This window comes from Aotus nancymaae, unplaced genomic scaffold, assembly GCF_030222135.1.
Source record: "Aotus nancymaae isolate 86718 unplaced genomic scaffold, 86718_ANA_hifiasm-v0.15.2.pri h1tg000036l, whole genome shotgun sequence".
In the NCBI taxonomy this organism is placed as follows: domain Eukaryota; kingdom Metazoa; phylum Chordata; class Mammalia; order Primates; family Aotidae; genus Aotus; species Aotus nancymaae.
This window is the reverse complement of record NW_026988450.1, coordinates 77340696-77364017: the sequence shown is the minus strand read 5'-3', so window position 1 is coordinate 77364017 and position 23322 is coordinate 77340696.

Genomic DNA, 23322 nt, shown 5'->3' with positions numbered 1-23322 from the left:
TGGCTGCTTTCACAGACTGTAATTGAGTGTCTGTTGCTCTTCTAGGCACATGGTACGAGCTGTCAGTGGATCTATCATTCTGGAATTTTAAGGACTGTGGCCCTCTTCTCAGAGCCCCCCTAGGTGGTGTCCCATTAGGAAATCTGTGTTGGGACCCTGACCCCGCATTTCCCTTCCACACTATCCTATCAGAGTTTCTCCATAAGAGCGACACCCCTGAAGCAAACTTTTTCCTGGACATCTGGGTGTTTCCATACATCATCTGAAATCTAGGGAGAGGTTCTCAAACCCCAATTCTTGACTTCTTTGCAGTTGCAGGCTCAACATCATGTGGAAGCTGCCAAGGCTTGAGGCTTGCACCATCTGAAGCCACAGCTTGAGTTCTAGGTTGCCCCCTTTAAGCCATGGCTGGAGTGGCTGAGATGCAGGGCACTAAGTCCCTAGGCTGCACATAGCATAGTGACACTGGACCTGGCACACAAAACCATTTTTTGCTTCTAGGCCACTAGGCCTGTGATGGAAGGGGCTGTCATAAAGACCTCTGACATTCCTTGGAGATTTTTTTTAAATTGTCCAGAATTAACATTCAGCTCTTTGTTACTTATGCAAATTTCTGCAGCCAGCTTGAACTTCTCAGAAAATGGGATTTTCTTTTCTATCACATTGTTGGGCTGCAAAATTTCCAAACTTTTATGCTCTGCTTCCCTTATAAAACTGAATGCTATTAACAGAACCCAAGTCACCTCTTGAATGCTTGGCTGCTTAGAAATTTCTTCTGTCAGATACCCTAAATCATCCTCTCAAGTGTAAAGTTTTACAAATATCTAGTGCAGGGGAAAAATGCCACCAGTTCTCTTTGCTAAAACATAACAAGAGTCACCTTTGTCCCAGTTCCCAACAAAGTCCTCATTTCCATCTGAGACCACCCCAGCCTGGACTTTATTGTCCATATCGCTATTTGAGCAAAGCCATTTAACAAGTCTCTACGGAGTTCCAAACTTTCCCACATTTTCCTGCCTTGTTCAGAGCCTTCCAAACTGTTCGAACCTCTGCTTGTTACCCAGTTCCAAAGTTCCTTCCACATTTTTGCATATCTTTCAGCAGTACTCTACTCTACTGGGTATGAATTTACTGTATTAGTCTCTTTTCACATTGCTGATAAACACATACCCAAGACTGAGCAATTAAAAAAAAAAAAGAGGTTTAGTGGACTTACAGTTCCACATGATGGAGGAGGCCTCACAATCATGGCAGAAGGCACAGAGGAACAAGTCACATCTTATGTGGACAGTGGCAAGCAAATAGAGAGCTTGTGCAGGGAAACTCAGTTTTGAAACAATCGGATCTCATGAGACTTATTCACTATCATGAGATCAGCACAAGAAAGAGCCACCCTCATGGTTCAAATATCTCCTACCAGGTCCCTCCCACAACACGTGGGAATTATGGGAGCTATAAGATGAGATTGGGTGGGGACACAGCACCAAACCATATCACTTAGTAAACTGGAGACTTGTGAAATTTAATTCAGCAACAGGAAGAAATTATCCTCTCTCTCTCTCACACACACATACATCTTCCCCAAAATAAGCCATATTCTTTACTGTTCCAGAAGTTTCTGGGTTGTGCTATATTTAAAGTATCACAATATTAAATAGTGAACTTCTCTAGTAGAGGAAGATAGTTGGCCTTGAGTTCTTAAATAGAAAATCAAAATCCAGAAGCAGGTTTCTTCTTCCTGAAATAGTTAAGTGAGTAGATTTCTCCCATTGTGGCAGTTTGAGCCAATAAGGCAATTTTGGTTGATGCAAGGACAATGGGATTGTAAAAAGCAATGAAGGATAGTGTTTCATGATCTGCCCCAAGCTACAAGCTCCTGCACTGCACTAAATCAATAAAAATCATCCACAGATTTTTGGACTTACTTTAAGAAAGTAGTATTTGTATGAATCTCCTAGACAGATACAAAGAACAGCTTGACTCTGGGTTTAGGAACATCTTGAAAACAACAATTCCCTTTGTTCAGAGTTATTGTGGCTGAAGAGCAAACAACTTCACAGTTTGAAAGAATGCATGTAGCTATATATTCATTTTACAGTTGAGATAACCTCAAGATTTATTTCCTCATGAGGAAAATTCAGATCATAAGCAACTAAGAGTCAATAATTTTTGAGGTTCGCTGGTTTGCATCAGTTGACTGGGGGGAAAGCTGGAATTTTATCTGGTGACTTAAACATTATACATCTCTCTTACTGCCTTTGAATATAGAATGTCTCAAAATTTGATTTTAGCAAAACCACACATAAAATGCCCAGTTTCAGGTCCAGCAAATTTTTATAGAGAATTTACTATGCTCCTGAAATGTGAATGTATTAGTTTGTTCTCATGCTGCTATCAAGAAATACCCAAGACTGGGTAATTTATAAATAAAAGAGATTTAATTGATTCACAGTTCTACATAGCTGGGGAGGCCTCAGGAAACTTACAATTATGACAGAAGGCACGTCTTAACAGGGAGGCGGGAGAGAGAATGAGAGCCAAGCAAAGCGGGAAAAGCCTCATAAAACCATCACACACATGATTCAATTACCTTCCACTGGTTCCTCCCACAACATATAGGCATTATGGGAACTACAATTCAAGATGAGATTTGAGTGGGGACACAACCAAACCACATCAGTTTATGAAAGTCCCATTTTGTAGAGGAGAAAGTTAGCTAAGTTTCCATAATAATCTATCCTGATGGAAACAGAATTTGAGTTAAGATTTTCTGACCTCAAGAAAAATGAAGTTTCTACTTACAACTACTTGTTGAAAGTAAAATAATAACATGTGAGGGCTAGTCATATTTCTGCTATAACTAGGTATGTGACTTTGGAAAAATCACTTTACTGCTTTAACTTTAGTCCCTTGATATGAAGAATAAATTGGTAGCCTATTGTCTCCAAAATGTTGTGGTTTTGTATCTACCATATTTAGCCCTAAAAATGTGTCCCTTCTTATTTAATGACATGACACAAGGACCACATGAAAAACAAAGACAGTTTTATTTGAACTAGAAATCTATTGGGAAATTATAAATTAAACCACTCAATCTATTCTTTTCCCTAATAAGGTTATTTAGCAGTGCCCGCTCTCACAGAGAGGGACTTATGATGAAAGGCTAGGCTGTATAAACAAGGCCAGACTTTTAAAATTTCACATAATTAAAATGAATAATGTACTAAATGACCTGAGAATATTTAGACAGGAAAACAATGTAAATGTTTTAAGTGAGTAAATTAACATTCTAATGGAAAAAGTAGTGATTTTCTTCATATAATGTGGAAGTGAAAAGAGGGAGTTTTGAGCTTATATTGGCTCATAGTTTCATAAAGTGATTTTCAGAAGGATCTCAGGTATCTGTAATTCTGTAATTCACTATGGAATTGTGAAGGTGATAGCTACTCAACTGAGAAGATCAATGTCCTTGCGTATTTCTTTATTCTCTCTAAAGCCTTATAGATATGGGTTTCATCTACCCGAAATATACTATATGAATGGCAGCACAGGATTATAGAAACAAATAAAACAAAACAAACAAAAATCTCAACTTCTTGCTATTTGATAAAGCCAGAAATGATACATTTTCATCTTATCTAGTTCAAGATTGGACATGGTAATACAAAAATGGGCTTTTTTATATTTTAGTTCAATTGAAAACACACTGATTAAGTATATATATATATATATATATATGCACATACAGTATGATTTGGAGGATATAAGTTTCTAACTATAGGCCGGGCGCGGTGGCTCAAGCCTGTAATCCCAGCACTTTGGGAGGCCGAGGCGGGTGGATCACGAGGTCAAGAGATCGAGACCATCCTGGTCAACATTGTGAAACCCCGTCTCTACTAATACAAAAAAATTAGCTGGGCATGGTGGCGCGTGCCTGTAATCCCAGCTACTCAGGAAGCTGAGGCAGGAGAATTGCCTGAACCCAGGAGGCGGAGGTTGCGGTGAGCCGAGATCGCGCCATTGCACTCCAGCCTGGGTAACAAGAAGCGAAACTCCGTCTCAAAAAAAAAAAAAAAAAAAAAAAGTTTCTAACTATAAGAATTCACTTCTATGAGGACTGAAATTATAAGAAAATAAATATCAAAAGAGTTATGCTTATATCTTATAAATACCATGAAAGAGGAGAAATTATTATACTCTTTGAGAATCATGGAAGACTCCCTGGAAGCATTGACTCATGAGAAGAATATTTAAGAGAAGTAAGAGTTATCCAGGTAAAGGAGTTGAAAGGACACTCCTCAAAGATGGCATGCAAGGGAATTATCTCTGACACAGAGAATTTAAGTACCCCAATTAAGTAAATAAAATGAAGTACTTGCCATGGTGACCTGGGTACCTTCTCCGGTGCCATCAATTGTCCTATTTGGGCAGCTCATAATCCTAGAATCTTCCAGTCCAGTCCCTGGAAACTTCAGACTATTTTTGTGCTCAATTGACAATTTTTTCAGATTGTATGGGCCATCAATGTATTGCTATGCATAAAGCACATGGGAGCCATTGCAAGAAAGTAAACAAAACAAAGTGATATAAATACCAGTGATAACGAATTCGCTGTATGCAATTATGTTTCCCTTTTGAAGAAATAGGGTGAGGCCTTGTAGCCACCCCTCAAACAGTTAATGGATATGGCTTAACTTTTTGGATAAAACATTCTTCTTCAGTAGACGGCAATTTCCAGAAAGGGACTCATTTATGAGCACTTCTCAGTCAACGCATGTGGCCTTTGGAGGAATAAGCACCTCAGTCTGGAAAGAGAACCTGGGCAGTATGACACAGTACCTACTACAACTCTCATATTACTCAGCCCTATTGATCTATTTAAATATGCGAGTATCTAATCCTAATAGCATTTCAACCCTTGCTGAAATTATTATATTTATTCTAGGAATGAAGCAAGAATATCTCTTAAAACATTAAGGTAAGCAATGGTGAGACCACAAATTATATTATATATCTATTAGGTAATATTTTACACCCTCAAGGACTGAGACTAGTGAAGGAGGAAGAGAACTAATCGACCCCTACAACACATAGGAACATCAACCAAATGTAAACTGGTGAATCATTACAACAGGAGATCTTGATTTCCAATATCCCTTGACCAATATTCCCTCTCAATCCTCCAACCTTGAAAATCTCTCTTCTAGTTATATTGAAAAGTGTTTCACGTATCTTATCTAATTTTATCCTCACAACACCTTTATGAATTTGGTATTCTCATTCTCATTTTACCAATTAGAAAATTACTGCTCAGATAGTTTAAGTGTATGCTCTCCAAATATACCAAGTGACAAAACTGGAACTTCCATACAAGTCTATCTTGCCAACAAGCCATACAAAACCTTTACCCTGAAATAAACTGTCTCTGGAAGCTTCAAATTAAAATGCTCCTCCAAGAGGAAAAAGTTAATTCACTAATGAGGAAGAGAATTTTCTAGAAACCTCTCAGGGATGGAAAGAATTAATTATGAGCCCAATTCCCTCAATATCTAAGCATTTTGGAAATGAGATACTTCAAAGCTGCTTTTTCTCTAGGGTGCTATTTAGTGCCTGAAGAAATAATCCACTAAAGGTGTCTTACTTCACTAAACTACTAGTTAGCTTTCCAACAAATAATCAAAACGCTCCATGTACCCAAAGATGAATTCAATCATTAGGCAAGCTTCAGAGAATAAATAGAAATATAATTCTAAAACTTCATTTTTGGAATTTAAAATAATACTACTTTTCTTTAATTCTAGTAAAGCCGTTAAACCAATCAGGAAGCAGTAGAAATAAGAATGGATGGGAGTGATGGATTCTTCTTTGCAAAATGTTTACTGCTAAAGAAGACCCTGAGTTTAGACGTAAGATTATATAAATGTCAACTGTTAACAATTTTTGGTCTGTGGCACACAAGACTCAGAATGAACATTGAAGGGCAACAGTAAGAAGTTGTCTTAGCTTTGTATCGCAGTATCCTCTACTGTTCTATGAACTTCAGCTGTAAGTAGAGCCACTGCATTTCTGGTTATAAACTGGAGACTATATCTTTAGGTTATTCAATGAGATTCAAGTTGATACAAATTAGAACTCTTGGTGAATTTAAGTGGCAGAATATTTTATTATCAGAGATGTTGGTGAGTTCAGTGTAATAAAAATTATACAGTCTTTAGAGTTCAGTCTTTGGGACATATTTAATTTCTCATAGGCTGAGCTTTCCTGACAGTAAAGGAAGGATGGGGAGCAGAGGCCATCCATGTTGCTGAAATACAGGGATAAATATATAAAATGATGCATGACCACAGTAAATGTTCTATTATTTTTCTTTTTCGTGATGAATTTGTGCTTAAGATTTGCTAAAGGTAGTGATAGATAACTTGTGAACAGACTGATGTGTTAAGTAGGTAGGACAAAGCAGTAAGTGTATGTATAAACATCCTGTTTAATCATTTAAACTATGTTTTCGAATAACTTCACCCAGAAAATTGAAAAATGTCAATAGTTAAATTTGTATCACTTTTGTAAAATTGAGATGGAGAGAAAAGTCAAATTTCATTGGAGAAGATAATATGTACATAAACTGTCCAGTGCAGAACCAGAGAAACAGTAGGTGCTAAGTAGAGAGTCGTTTTGTACTTGATTTTCTCCAGCTCGGTGGCTTCTGGTTATTTGAAGTACCCAGGACATTTGTTCCTGACTACTTCTTTTTGGTACAGTCTAACTCCCAGCTCTCCTATTTCTGAACATTTTGATTATCCAACTTAATAAATGCTTCCCGTCTATGCCCCCTTTAATCCATGATTCCTTAACTTAATATTTAATTCAGTCATTCCTTCTGAGTATTATTCCTGGCTTCTGCTATCATGTCACAACTGGCGTATCTTCATACAAGGCGACCCACACTATGGCCTTCTATAATTTCACAGGATCATCCCTGACATTGTCAGCTCCCAGCTAGCCACTAACTTAATGTGGAAATATATCTAACCTTTGATGTTTCTTAGAAGGAAGCAGTACATTATCCTATATATAGAAGAAGAAAAGAGAAGCAATTATTTACCAAGCACTCCACGTTCAGTGTGATGGGCACATGATAGATTATATTATATTGGTGAATTGCTTCCAATTTTTTATATCACATTTATGCTAAAACAGTACATCCAAGCTTCCTGCTATGTGATTTTCTAGAAGTTCCTGCCAGAGTTGGTAGAATATATTCCCCACTTCATTGATGTGGGGCTTGGCTGATAGGCTACTTTGGCCAGTGAAATATTAGCAGTTGTGACACAGATGCTTTAAGTGCATTTTTGTGGTTAGACTGATCTTTTTGCATTTATACCTCTAGAACAGAGCAAGTATCTTTAGGAACTGCTGGTCCTATAAGAATGATGATGTGGCATGAACTACAGCTTGCTTTATAATCGGGGCTGAAGAAGCATATGGAATGTTGTAAGTCCATAAGGTTGGTCATTTGTATCATCATGAGAAGTGTGTTATCATCTAAATTCTATTTTCAGATAGAAAACAAATACTTCAATTAGAAACTGTTATTTTTTAAAGAATATATTATATTTGTATTAGTCCATTCTTACACTTCCATAACGACATATCCAAGATTGGATAATTTATAAAGGAAAGGTTTCATTGACTCACTATTCCACAAGGCTGGGAAGGCCTCAGGAAACTACAATCATGGTAGAAAGGGAAGCAAACATGTCCTTCTTCATAAGGCAGCAGGAGAGAGAATGAGAGCCAGCAAAGGTAGAAGCCCCTTATAAAACCATCAGATCCCGTGAGAACTTACTATCATGAGAATAGCATGGAGGAAACCACTTCCATGATTCAATTAACTCCCAATGAGTCCCTCCCTGGTGGGGACCTTGTGGGGACCTGACACATGGGGATTATGGGAACTACAATTCAAGATGAGATTTTGGTGGGGACACAGACAAACCATATCAATATTTAATTGGAAACTGATTTTAAAATAACTTATAATAATATACAACTTCTGAGTGCTGATGATATGCTTCACAGGCATTATCTTACTTTTTACAACTATGTTACAGTAGATACAATAATTATCCCCGTTTAAAAAAATTGCATGCAGCTCTATTTTGTTCCCTTTTTTGGTAGTGAGTTTCCCTTTATAGATAGTGAAACTTTTAGTTTTTAGGGCTGCCATAACCAATGATCACAAATGGGCGGCTGAAAACAACAGAAAGTTATTCTCTCACAGTTCAGTAGGTCAGAAGTCTAAAAGCAAGGTGTCAGCAGGGTTGGTTCCCTCAGGAAGCTCTTGTGTTCTGTGTATCTCTCCCAGCTTCTGGTGGTTCCTGCAATTCTTAGTGTTTCTTGGCTTGTAGACTCATTGTTCCAATCTGTACTTTTATCTTCACATGCCATTCTCTTCTGTGTCTCCACTCCTTATTTAGTGTTTTAATTTTTAAAAATTTTTATTATTTCACATTGTTATATCATTATGTATTAAGTAATAAAAACCAAATAACTTTATTCCTTTTATAATGTTATAAGATGGACAAAGATTAATCATATTTATATTATTTGCATATTGGTTGCTTTTCAAAATATACCTACATTACGCATTCTGTTCATTAATAATGATTGGTTTTTATAATTTTCCTCAAAGTGCAAATTAACATATTATTTGTTTTGTTAACTTTTAAGTTCAGAGGTACTTAAAAGTACCCCTTGTGCAGGTTTGTTGTATAAACTTGTGTTGTGGGGGTTTGTTGTACAGATTATTTCATCACCCAGATAATTAAGTCTAGTATCCATTACTTACTTTTCCTGATCCTTTCCCTTCTCCCACTCTCTACCCTCTTATAGGCCTCAGTGTGTGTTGTTCCCCTCCATGTGTCCATATGTCCTGTTAAACTACCAGAGACATTCTTCACAGAACTAGAAAAACTATTTTAAACTTAGTTTGGAACCAAAAAAGACCCCAACTAGCCAAGAAAATCCTAAGCACAAAAAAAAAAAAAAAAAAAAAAAAATCTGGAGGCATCACACTACCCAGTGTCAAACTACGCTACAGAGATACAGTAACCAAAATGTCATAGTACTTGTACAAAGTCACATAGACCAATGGAACTAAGTAGAGAACCCAGAAATAAGGCTGCATATCTACAACTATCTGATTTTTGACAAAATCAAGCAATGGAGAAAGGACTTCCTATTCAATAAATGGTGCTGGAAGAACTGTCTAGCCACATGCAGAAGACTGAAACTGGACCCCTTTCTTATACCATATATAAAAATCAATTCAAGATGGATTAAAAACTTAAATGTAAAACCCAAAACTATAAAAACTCTGGAAGACAACCTAGGCAATACAATTCTGGACATAGAAATGGGCATAGATTTCATGACGAAGATGCCAAAAGCAATTGCAATGAAAAAAAAATTGAGACGAGTCTCGCATGCTCTTTTGCCCATGCTGGAGTGCAGTGGCATGATGTTGGCACTGCATCCTCTGCCTCCTGTGATTCTTCTGCCTCGGCCTCCTGACTAGCTGGGATTACAGGCATGTGCCATCATGCCAGACTAATTTTTGTATTTTTAGTAGAGACAGGGTTTCACCACCTTTTCCAGGCTGGTCTCAAACTCCTGACCTCAAGTGATCCACTTGCCTTGGCCTCCCAAAGTGCTGGGATTACAAGTGTGAGCTACTGCACCCAGCCAAAAGTAAAAATTGACAAATGAGATGTAATTAAACTTAAGCACTTCTGCACAGCAAAAGAAACTATCAACAGATTAAACATACCACCTACAGAATGGGAGAAAAATCTTGCAAACTATGTATCCAACAAAGGCCTAATATTCTGCATCTATAAGGAACTTAAATTTACAAAAAAAAAAAACCATTAAAAAGTGGGCAAGGGACATGAACAGACACTTCTCAAAAGAAGACATACATGTGATCAACAATCATATGAAAAAAAGTTCAACATCACTGCAAATCAAAACCACAATGAGATACCATCTCATGCCAATCGGAGTGGATACTATTAAAAAGTCAAAAAATAATAGATACTGGCAAGGTTGTAGAGAAAAGAGAATGCTTATACATTGTTAGTGGGAGTATAAATTAGTTCAACCATCATGGAAGACAGTTTGGTGATTCCTCAAAGACCTAAAAATAGAACTACTATTCGACCCGGTAATTCCACACTTTGAGATTCCCAAAGGAATATCATAAAGACACATGCACTTGTATATTCATTGCAGCTCCACTAACAATAGCAAAGACATGGAATCAACAAAAATGCCCATCAAGAACACACTCGATAAAGAAAATGTGGTACATACACCCCATGGAATACTATGCACCCATTTTTAATAGATGAATAACTTTAGTCCTTTAGTAACTTGTGCAAGGTCACAAAAGTGATGAGTTTATATTAGAATCCAAGTTAGACTTCAGTGCTAGAATTATTAAGCACTATGACTGTGTTATACTCCATTTTAATTGTGAAAGAGAGAAAAGTGGAGGTAGTCTACCAAAAACTGAGTACAATGGGGAAAATATGTGGCCAGCCAAGCTGAGTGCATTATTGTCATCAAGGAGGCTGCAGGCAAGGGACAGTAGTAACAGAGGAGATGTTTCCAATAATGCATCAATACCCCAGAAAAAGAGTCAGCTGTAAATACCAGCCAGGTGCAGAGAGTATCACAACAGTTCATGCCAATATTAGTCATGTGTGAATTCTGGTGCTCCTTCTGTCTCTTCTACGCTCTTAGCCTCTCTTCAATGCCAGAGGGTCAGAATCCTGGGTTTTCAGAAAGTAACATGCAAAAATAAAGAATAAATCTATTATGTTGACCTCTTTCTGCAGGAAGTTAGACTGTGGAAGGCCAGGAATGGGAAAGGTCATCACTAGAACCTTGATGAATGCTTACAGTTTTTAGTATTTAGTGTATAGGACATATTAATTGATGAATGGAAGATCTTTGATTACATAAATTAATTTACCCAGGTTCACAATAAACACTATTGTTTTTTGATTATTATGTATTCTGCATGTTAAAATTAATGGTTGGCCAGGCGTGGTGGCTCATGTCTGTAATCCCAGCACTTTGGGAGGCTGAGGAGGGTGGATCATGAGGTCAAGAGATTGAGACCATCCTGATCAACATGGTGAAACCCCGTCTCTACTAAAAATACAAAAAATTAGCTGGGCATGGTGGCATGTGCCTGTAATCCCAGCTACTCAGGAGGCTGAGGCAGGAGAACTGCCTGAACCCAGGAGGCGGAGGTTGCGGTGAGCCGAGATCACGCCATTGCACTCCAGCCTGGATAACAAGAGTGAAACTCCGTCTCAAAAAAAAAAAAAAAAAAATTAATGGTTACACTAGATTACATGTTTCTTGAAGGAAAGGACTATATGCTCTACTGACTTTCACATTCCCTATTCTGACCAGATCCCTCACCTCCAGACCCTAATCTACATAAATTTATTTACCTGTCACATTGGCCTCATTCAGTTCTTAGTGCAGCCCTGACCTGATCAGAGAAAGCAGTATATCATGTAGATCTACTCAATGTTGAAATCAAAATTGTTTTTTGATTATTAATTATATTAATTACTAATTGTATATATCAAACCCAGGTGATAGATATGAATGAAATAAGACATTGTCTATGTTTTCAAGAAGTTCACACTCTTCTAGGGAAGAAAAGTTGTAGGTGGAAACTACAAGCCAGTATGTCCTATATTATTAAAGATTACGGTCAAGGTATCAAAGGAGCAGATGGAAAAAAGAGCCAGCTCTTCCATAGGCTCAATAAATTATTTACAAAAGAGAATTTCTGAGTCAAGTATTCAAGGTATTTGAATATTTGTAGCAGTTGGACAAGAAGAATCTTCAAAAACAGAGAGAACAATGTTTTTAAAAGGCAGAGGCATGGGTAATATGATATATTCAAGGACCCACAAATATGGCTGGATGAGAGCATCCATAAAGGAGCAGTGCAGGACAAAACTGGAAAGGCAGTCTGGCTCTCTAGTTCAGTAGCCTTGAATTGCTTGGAGAAAGATCAATTGGATGTTGATTCTTGCTCTTCAAAAAGGAGTGATTGTCACTCTTTGTGAAGCAGGGGAAAGCATATTCAGACATTATTTCTATGTTCTCATCCTTTGTACCTTATTAATGAGATGATGAAACTATTTTATCAGTATTTGGCAGGAAGGATTCAATTCCATCCTGTGCATTTATCTCAATATGTGCCTAGCATTATGAGCATCTTAACTCACTCATTCTGATCTTTCCTTCTTTATTTCAGCTTTGGGTTATAATGATAAGACTGGGAAATAGAACAAACCAGGCCGTCTTCATCAGTACAGATTAAGCAGTGATGGAATTAATACAGTCTTTGATTTCCATGTGGTTTTTCAGGTCTATTTCTTAAATTGGTCGGAACCCGTAAGAGAGGAGAAATGATTGACAAGATTTCTCCAGGAGTCCTCATAACAATTATCATTGTATGCAGTGCAGAAACTTGGAAGAATTTTTAAAAGGTGCTCCATCTGGTGAAATTTGCGAGCCTAAATAGATAATGAAAGAGGTTAAGTGGACGTGTTGAGTTTGGATTTTGAATGACCAGGGCATTTGTAGGTGGAAATGGATGACCATTCTAGACAGAGAGGACCAATAAGAGAATATCAGAAGAAACAAGAAAGGCGGAAATGATGGGTGGATAGCATTGTTATCCACCTACCAAACACTGTTTACAAACAGTGCAATGGGAATTAATATAGTGTTGCTAGAGTATGAGTACAGTTAGGGAAACAAAATAAAACTAAGCAGATTTGTTTCAAGAAAGTCATAAAAAAGGATTGAAAACTAGGGGCTTTGATGTGATGGGAGAGTAATGGGAAATCATTGAAAAGTTTTATAAAAACAGTAACAATAACATTTGTCAGCATTGAATATTCTTCATATCAGAATTTGTGCTGTGTATGGTAGTTGTGTATTTTTTTTAGCTTGTATTGCTAATGTCAAAAGGAGCCAGCTAAGGTTGATAGTCACTGAAGTTTGAACTTAGTCCAAGCCAAAATATTTGTATATGTAACTGTGTGTGGCTGTGTATTTTTGTGTGTGTAAGTGTTCATGTAAAAATAGCAAGTTATTTGTAAATATTCAAAATTTTATAAAGAATTTACATGCCTAAACATTAAGAAGTCATTTTCAGTCTCATTTGTTCTTTAAAGGAGGGCTAAACCTTTCCACACTTTGAGATTCTCCAAATGTCTTGAGATATTTTTTTTAGATGCTTTGGGTTTGGCAGGTCTCAAAGCCAATGTTTGCTATGTCTTTTTCTCCTTAATTTCTAAACCCACATGTATTTCAAGAGAATTTTATACATGTGTTTCATATTCATTTACACTTAACTCATCTAAAAAGTTTTAAGAATATTTGAAGTCCAGCAAACCTTCAGAGTCTCTCTTATTAAAATCTTGGAAATTGTAATTAAATCCTGGACATGAAATTGGCATTTAGTAGAAATCAGGACTCCTGATTTTACACATGTACCTAACCAAATGCCTGTTTCATTAATCAGCAATCGAAATCACGTTTTCACGTTTGGTTCTTCATGTGGGAAGCTGATGCTATCAATACCACCAATACTGCATCTGTTTTTAAGAGGTAGCGGTAGATTTTTATTAGACCATCCAAATGTTTCTTGCTTCTCTCTGTGACCAGTGAGATACCTTTGTGAGATAGACAGAGAAGTTTTAGCTATTAAGTTAAAAGGTGAGTTTTGGCTGTTCTAGGTTCAAGGTTTCAGCTGCATTAGATCTAGATCAGGAACCCAGATAACCTGTGCCCAGACTCCTGATACACAGAAACTTGAGATAATAAATTTGTATTGTTTTAAGCCCCTAAGTTTGTGGTGCTGTGTAATATAACAATACAAAACACTCTTCGTAAGGGAATAACTCAGTGAACTTTGAATGACTTCAGTGGTGGTTGTTTAGGAATCTTCCTTCTGAGTATCATATCTGTAACCACTAGTTCTGTCAACACCTAATCTCTGTTTCTCTCAGCTCAACCTGAGAACCTGTGATCTTTACCTTATTAACATGTGTAGTTTGAACCTATGATCTTTACCTTATTAGCATGTGTAGCTATCTTCCTCAATACTAGAACTGTGAAGTGAGAATTACCCTCAAGTGGCCACCACATTAATTTCCTGATACTGAGAGCTGAATTTAAAGCAGAACATTAGCCAATGTTGTATAATTGAATTTCTGACATCTGGCTGATTCTCCACAAGTGAAGATCCTTCCTCTATTGTCAGTATTCAAGAGAGTAAATTTTAAATTTGTCTGTTTCATTTTTGATTTAAGGACAGGAGAATTTAGGGGTCTGGATTTTATTTTTGGATTAAGAAAAAAGTCAAATTTTTACAATTTTCACATCAATATAATGAAAGAACTGCTCTAGTCTAATGGCACTCAACTTAGTATTATTTGACTTAAAGTGATCTATGCAGTTAGTAAGGTGAATGATCCATGAGTTACCCAAGAGTTTATAGAATATATAAGAAACAATGCTATTGGTATTACTGTTCTAGAAAATATTGACATCATTGTGCACATTTTGAATAGTGTAAAAATAAAGTAACATGTCAGCTTTTAATCAATGAAGGTTGATCATCAGAGGCTTAAAAAATAATAAGGTAACTAAAGCTATTCATTGGTGTCAAAATATTGGAAACCGTTAAAATCAGTGATTTTTTTGGAGAAAAATCAGAGCTATCTTCCAGTTTTAAGACTCTTAAGTATCTTTAATATTTAGAATATACTTTGAAATACAAGGTTTCCATGTACTAAACATTTCTTGAGGATTTTCCTAATTTGTATTTCCCTTTTCTGTGGAAACTCACCCCTCTACACCATCAGAGGTGGTTCATCTAATAGTCATGCTTTTTCTACAGAAATGTTTCCCCTCTACTCCTAGTCATAGCTGGTTGGTCCATATATTATCACCTGACCCCAGCTACATCAATTAAATTTTTCTTGAAATTTTGAACTGAGAGAAACAGAGATTAGGTGTTGTTAGAAGTAGTTACTGACATGATACTCAGAGGGAAGACTCCTAAACAACCACCACTGAAGTCATTCAAAGTTCACTGAGTTTCCCTTACCAAGACTGTTTTGTATGGTTGGTATTACATAGCACCACAAACTTAGTGGCTTAAAACAATACAAATATATTATCTCAAGTTTCTGCATATCAGGAGTAAGTATGGGCACAGGTTATCTGGGTTCCTGCTCTAGATCTAACACAGCTAAAATCACCATGTCAGCCAGAGATGCAATCTCATCTGAGGCATGGAGTTCTCCTCCAAGATCATTCAGGTTGTTGGCAGAATTCAGTCTCTTATAGTTCTAGAACAGTGGTCCCATTTTTCTTGTTGGCTATTGGCCAGGTGTTACTTTCAGCCCCCAGCAACCTCACTGGGAGAATGATGACCCTTTCACAACATGACAGCTTACTTCTTTCAAGACAACTGGAGAACATCTTCCAATCTACTATGACAGAGTCTTATATAATGAGACATAATCATGGAGTGGCTATCCATCATATTCAAAAGAGAGACCCACACTTAATGAGAGAAAATTAAACACAGCGTGTGTACAAGGGGTTAGGAAACTTGAGGGCACCTTAGAATTTGACTTCCACAATGGGGTCTGGTAGTTCAAGTCTTATTTGGATTTCTTGAAATAGACTGGTGTCCTTTTAAAAAAAATTGTGTGTGTATATGACCTTGCCTACCTTCAGGTTTGGTTTGATTTTTCCACTTATGATAAAAAAATTAACTGATATGTTTTCTATATTATCCCCCAAGACTCCCAGAAAATATCTGGAGTGGAGGGCAGATGTTTTTACTATGGAGACATATAAATTCACATAATTTATAAACACATCAATAATTTTGATTTATAAAGATGGTAAATTGACTTTCTTCTCCATGCCACCAAATTCTTGACCTTAATAGCTTACTTAAAGAAAAGTCATGTGTGGAATTATTTCTGCTTGGCGCTCCTCAGCCTGCAACTTCATGTCTTTTTTTTTGAGGTGGAATTTCACTCTTGTTGTCCGGACTGGAGTGCAATGGTGCGATCTTGGCTTACTGCAACTTTCACCTCCCGGGTTCAAGTGATTTTCCTGCCTCCGCCTCCCAAGTAGCTGAGAGATTACAGGAATGCACCACCATGCTCAGCTAATTTTTTGTATTTTTAGTAGAAATGGGGTTTCTCTACTGGGGTTTCTCTAATGGGGTTGGTCAGGCTGGTCTCGAACTCCTGACCTCAGGTGATCTGCCCTCCTTGGCCTCCCAAAGTGCTGGGATTACAGGTGCCAGACACCATGCCAACTTTTTTTTTTTTTCAGAGAGAGTCTTCTGCCACCCAGGCTGGAGTGAGTGCAATGGTGTGAACATGGCTCACTGTAGCCTCAAACTCTTGTGTTCAAGTCATCCTCTTGCCTAAGCCTCCCAAATACCTGGAACTATAGGCACATGCTAGTACATCTGGTTTATTTTTAACATTTTTTTTTCTACAGAGGTTATCTCACTGTGTTGTCTAGGCTGGTCTCAAACTCCTGGCCTCAAGTGATCCTTCTGCCTCTGCTCCCAAAGTGCTGGGATTACAGGTGTGTGCCACCATGCCTGGCCATATCTATCTTCTTGATCTCATTCTGTGGAAAACACAGAGTTTAACTGTTTTAGAATAGACACACAGAATTTAATATTCTAGAACTTTCATATGTTGGCAGTTCTTTTATCAAACTTCCACACTAGAGGTTTGACAAATTAATTGATGCTCTCCGTTCTCTATAAATTACTGACAGATGCCACTTGCATCTCAGCATTCACAGCAACAGGCTATTCTGTTATACATTTGCACATTGCTTTCCTCAATAGTGTATATACTTATGAAGAGTCACTTGTGTCTTTTTCCAAACTTGTTTATTCCAGCTATAATTATGTATTTCAATGGAATATATAAAGGGATGAAATATGAATATGAAAAGATGATTATTTACGCTATGATGCCAAAAAACTAAGTGGAGTACTTTGAAAAGTCTCAATAAGTACAATTTGTTTTTTAAAGCAACTGAATTATGTAATTAAGTTAGAATCAGGTGGACTTATTTCATAAGACTGAGAAGAGATTATAAAAAATTCATATCTAACTTATTTTCTGAGACTCCTCAAGTTTGACTTTCACTTTAAATAAACAAAAATAATAGATTATATATAATATTTCTCTAAGAAAGCCCTTATAATACTCCAATTGGAGCCTAATTCAAGTCATTTACATATATATATATTTATACTTTATTAGCACTGCATTTAAATGAATTATTTGAGGAATATTGGCATCATATTTTATATTTTAAAACATTTTTCTTAACTTTTAATTATGCGAAAAACTGATAGTGGATCTGATAGTGGAGGGAGGAAGGATTTTTCTACTATAGTGGTTTTTGTCCCTTTTTCCATGATCCTGACTCATTATTAACCCTCAAATTTATAAGAATGGTCCTTTCCTACGTTCCTTTGAATGTGTTTCTGAGTGTCTCTCTTTCCTTTTATGAACAGACAGGTAGGTCACATCTTGGATCTAGGTAATACCTTTCTCTTTTCCCCCAAACTCTCTCCAATCCACCAACAGTTTGTTCAGTATTTTTCGGTTTCTCTTTATTAGCATTTCTTTGTCATGTCAACTTAAGATGAGTAATGACTGCTATCAGTCTTGACTAAGTCAAGATTCAGAATCATAGGGCTATAAATATTTCAGTGGGTGACTATTGCAAAATTAAGGAGATAGTAAAGCATGATGGGAAAAGCAAAGCAAGGAAAATACGGACCTAGACTGAAATCTAGGTAATGCAACTTCCTTGCTTTGCAGCCTTGGATGCATTATTTGAATTCATGAGCCTATGTTTTTTTATTTCTAAATGGGCTTTGCCAGGCTATGATAAACTCTCAGTAACCTCTCCAGAAAACAAAGAAAGCAAGCATCTGTAGGAGTTTCCTCAACTATAGCTTGCTATGATTTGTTTTATAGGGAATAAATTATTTGTTCTATAGGAACTGAATAACCATGGCCACTGCAGACTAGCCTTGAAAATAGGGTTTGAGTTAAGAGCCTAGCCTAGTAAATGTTCTATGTGGAAACTTGGAAGGAAAAACTCTACACAATAAAGGTTTTTTTTTTGTTTGTTTGTTTTTTCTCATATGATGACAAAGAACTCGATTAGTTGCTATTTCTTAGAAATGGTTGAACATGAGACTGGGGCAGAAATGAGCAGCAACTGAGTCATCAGAACAGCAGAACAAAAGATTTGATTTGGGGCTGTTAGACCAATGATGATGTCAGTAATGTTTTCCTATTCTCCCCATGATACCTGGTTCATCAACAAACAGGACACTTTCGATGCCTTTATGCATTCTCAGGTATTCTCACAATAAACCCCATCACCTAGGGTAATCCAAAGGTGCCTTTGTTCCATGCTCTGAATTCGCCCTCTACAAAGCACTGATGTGAGATTAAGATCATGTGCATGGAAGATCTGGAAGCAACTTAGAGAGTTCTGGGAGAATTGAAGATAATCTCCATCCATCGAGTATCAACCACAAGTTAGGACACAGGTGGTCAAGAAGTGGTGCTATTGTTAATATAATTTTTTATGTAATATTTATAACGGAAAAAAATGGTTGATGAATTTTAGTATCTTTAGAGGGAAAGAAACAGTTTCTAAATTGACAATAAAAACACTTCTCTTATGGAAGAAGTTTTAATCACCCCTGAGAATCATTAGAAGCCCTGTCAGAGGAGAGCTGCGCCCATTCAGATGTCTCTACCCCATTCTCCTGTCTCCCATTTTCACAATCATTACTAGTACAGTCATAATCAGATTGTCCTACTACATACTAAAAATGGAATGGTGCATTTTCAACCCAAGTACACCCTCACTAAACATAAAAATTACTCTGGCAGAAGTGCTGACTTTGCTGGAAGTATCTTTGGGAACAAGTCACCTTCTCCTTGGCCCCAGCAGAAGGAGAGAGGGAAAAGAGAAGGAGCTGGTAGGAGCTTGCAGGCAGCTCAGTGGGTGAGCAGAACGGAAGCTGGGAGCTAAGCAAACAAGTCACTTCAGAAGAATGTCTTTTGCTGAATTGAGAACAGCCTCAGCGGGGGCTGGTGCTGCTGACTCCTTTGGCTGCTTGGCACGATTTGTCCCTAGTGATATGAATGCCAAACTTGAAACTTGTTGTTATTATAGGAAATTGAGGGTCGACTTTTATTGCATTTTAGTTTCCAAGAAATAAATCCTTTTTGGAAACTAGAGAACAGTGTCTTAACCAGAATCTGACTGTGGCTGAGGAATATTTGGAAGGGACTCTGCCTTGTTGGTTTCTAACTTCATGCATATATTCTCTCTTACTGACTGTCAATTCCTTCTCTGCGCTATCCACTACACAGATACACACACTTCATTATATCCGAGACAAATTCACAATTTCTTCTCTCTTTCTCTGTCTCTCTCACACAGACACACACAGACACACGATTGTAGAGATGTTTTTCTGATCAATGCATAAATACTCAGGGACAGATATGCCAAATTTGTCACCTTCACTTAGCCTTAACAATTACAATATAAAGTGTATTGCCCTTTCTTTGCAAACCAGAGGATTCCTCTAACAGCCAAACAAAGTCGTCATCTGCTCAGCATGTTTTTCCTAGAATGGCATGCCCATACAGGCAGCACAGAGCCCAGAGTACGCAAGCTTGGCTCACCCTTGGCTCCAGGCCAACTCTCATCCTCATGCAGACTTGACAAAATGCAACATGGGACAAAAATCACCCAACTGATGGGCCACAGATATTCTCCATTTTCTTCAATTTTCTTAGAGCCTGTTATTTTCCTTTGAATGTCCAAGTAGAAAGAAACCTTTCCTTCTGATTCAAATTGGGCATTAACAGCAGAGCAGATGGTGCTGGTGAGTTGAGTAACAGCAGAACACAGAGTACAACTTGTTTTCAAAAACAAATGGCTCTTCTTGGAAGGTACAATTTAATAGGACGGACAAGTTAAAGTCAAATTCAGAGAAATTTTTTTTAAACAATCAACAAGTTAACTATTTCCCTAAACTATACTACAAAGAATTTAGAGACCCTGTCCTTCAATTTCTCCCAGTATTGAAGATGACATGCCTCCCAGGAGGAAGGACATAGTTAATAACCATAATCAATCTAGCTTGTTCACATCACATCTCACTATTTTGATATTTCCCAGACCTGATCTCACAGAACCCTCTCGATTACACAACAAAGAAGTCAGAGAACTAGTTTTTATTTTTCTGTTGAAGACAGTAAGCTTCCAGGATTTTCAGGGATTTGTCTAAAGTCAAAAACATAGTAAATACTATGTATAAGATTCAGTCATGTTTATTATTCATTTATTCATGTAAGTATGCATATATACTTCATTTATGCATTCTGCTCTGTCCTGGAGACCCCATGATGAACAAAACCATCAGAATCTCTGCTTTCACAGGCCTTACAATTTAGTAGATTGCAACAGGCAAATAGACAATGAAAATAAAATTTAAAAGAGCAGGTAAGCTACAGCAGTAACAGGAGAACATAGAGTAGTCTGAAAGTGAATAGCAGCATGGGATAGGGGAAACAGTAAGTGACTAGAAATCATGATATTTAAAATGAGATCAGAAAAATCAGTGGGAATTATTGTGGTAGAAATTTGGGGGTTGAAGAGGAGAAATAGAGAGGGAGAAAAAGTATTCTAGGCAAGGAATAGAAGCCATGTGAAGACAAGGAATTGTCAGATTGCAGCAGATGTCAAGACTGGAGAGAAGTTTGGGATGGCTGGAGCTAAGCAAGGGAAGGAGTGAGCGGTTGGAGATGCTGGTGCAATGGTGAAGAGAGGCCTGGGGCCCCACAAGGTGACTCACATCTATAATCCCAGTACTTTGGGAGGCCAAGGCAAAAGGGTCATTTGAGGTCAGGAGTTTGAAACCAACCTGATCAGCGTAGTGAAATCGAGTACCTACTAAAAGTATAAAAAATAAAAATAAAAATAAAAATAGCTGGGTGTGGTGGCACATTCCAGTAATTTCAGCTAGTTGGGAGGCTGAGGCACAAGAATCACTTGAATCTGGGAGGGAGAGGTTGCAGTGAGCCAAGATCGCCCCACTGCACTCCAGCCTAGGCGACAGAATGAGACTGTGTCTCAAACACAAAAAAAGAAAAAGAGGGCTGAAAGTGCAGCACTGCATACGCTCCTTCAGTAGAGGAATTTGATTATATTAGATGGGAAGGTAGGAACCATAGAAGGCTATGAAGTTCGACTGGTTGAAACATGACTTGGAAAGGATACAAGACAGAGACTACAGGTCCAGTTAGAACCTGATGAAGTTGTCTAAGTGAGAAATGAATTAGATTTAAATTTATGTAGTAGGTATCTGAGAGAACTGGATGGATTCCAATGACATTTAGAAGTTAGATTCAATAGATTGGTGGAGTGATGAATTAAGTGGATTAGAGTAAATAAGATGTAATCAAGATGACTTTCAGATATTTGTGGGGCTGTGTAGGTGCAAGGGTGATTGCCTCACTAATTTCTCCACCTATTCAGATTTTGTGGATTCTCATGGCTTGCCTTTTATTATGGTCCCCATTTCAGAGGTCCTGATGGCAGAGGACACCATTCTAATTGACGAGAACTACAAGTAGCATCCAGGATATTATTCTATTCAATCTCAAATTGCTTGAGGATTGAATTTACAGGCAGACTAACAGAATAAATTAATTCTCCTTGGAACAGGCTTTTTGCATGTATTGAGGAGAGTTTGATCTCTATGTAAAAGTATTAAGATCTCTGTTCTTATTGGTGCAATAACACCTTAGTCAACTACCAAAACCAGGAAACTGAAAGGCCACCTGAACCTTTGACTTTATCTAAAGTTAGATTTTGTTTGTTTATTGTCAGAGCTAAGGAGAATTCTAAAACTCATCTGGTCTCTTCCATTCATATAAACAAAGAACCAACACCTAAACAGGTGAAGTGAATTTCTCAGTGTCATTGGAGAGTCAATGAAAGAATCATCATTAAAACTATTTTCTAACTTCTAGACCACTATTGTTTCAATCAGCCTCATAGGATATTCATCATGTCTACCATGCATTAAATATTATATTTAATGTTTATTGTACTTTTTCTCTAAAAGATAGGGATTGCTTTATCCAATCACATTACAAAAGAAAAACTGAAGTTTGGAAAATCTAAGTGATTTGACAGCTGAATTCAGAAAAACTCCAAATTCCATACTCTTTCCACTGTATCATGCTGCCTGTCACAGGCTTTGTAATTAAGAGAAAGTATCTAAGCAAGATGGTTGCAGATTAGAGTCCCACTCAAGGCACAAGGTTCATCTGATGTCAAGGAGAAACATTAACTCTTTCCTCTCAAATTTCTTTCATGGAAATCTGACCACCCCTCAGCTGTTGCTGGTGATCTGGGTATTTACGACGAATAAAAAATACCAGAACTTCTCACCAACAGCTTATTACCCTGCCTAATCATGCAAGAGAGAAGTGAGAAAGCAGCATGGATCTAAACTTCCTTATTGTTTTAAAAATCATGTGAGCAAGTTGTCATTTATGTTGATCTTTTAGCTTATGACATTATCTTTCAGTGTCTTTATTGGAGAAAGCCTTTTTGTTAAGACAAAAAAATTACTGAAACATGTTTCTCTGTGAGTTCACATAGTCCAGCCCACCACAGGGTCCAGTTTGGGTGGATTGGGCATGTCTCTGAACACTTGCATTGTTGGGCAGGCCAGTCACAGGAGGCCCTTAGAGGGATATGGCCATTTTGGCACTGCTAAGTTCTGTGATGTATTAAGGCTTCCTCTCCATGGCCATTACATTAGGAAAAAATTTACAGCTCATGATCAACAGCTGTTCTTCTAAATAAAACAATGTAGTTCATTCTTTCCCTTTTAGCATGCCAGAACCCAATGCTGTGTGAGACCAAGACTTGTGCTTGCATTCTATGGAAATTATTTAATCCTGGAAACACGTGAGAAATCCAGTCGTTTGTTCATTATTTGTGAGTGTGTTCATCTGACTCCTTATTCTACTTGTTCTTGCATTCACTCACTCAGTCATTCACTTTCTTGTTGTTTGCTTAATATTTTTATTGTGGTAAAAT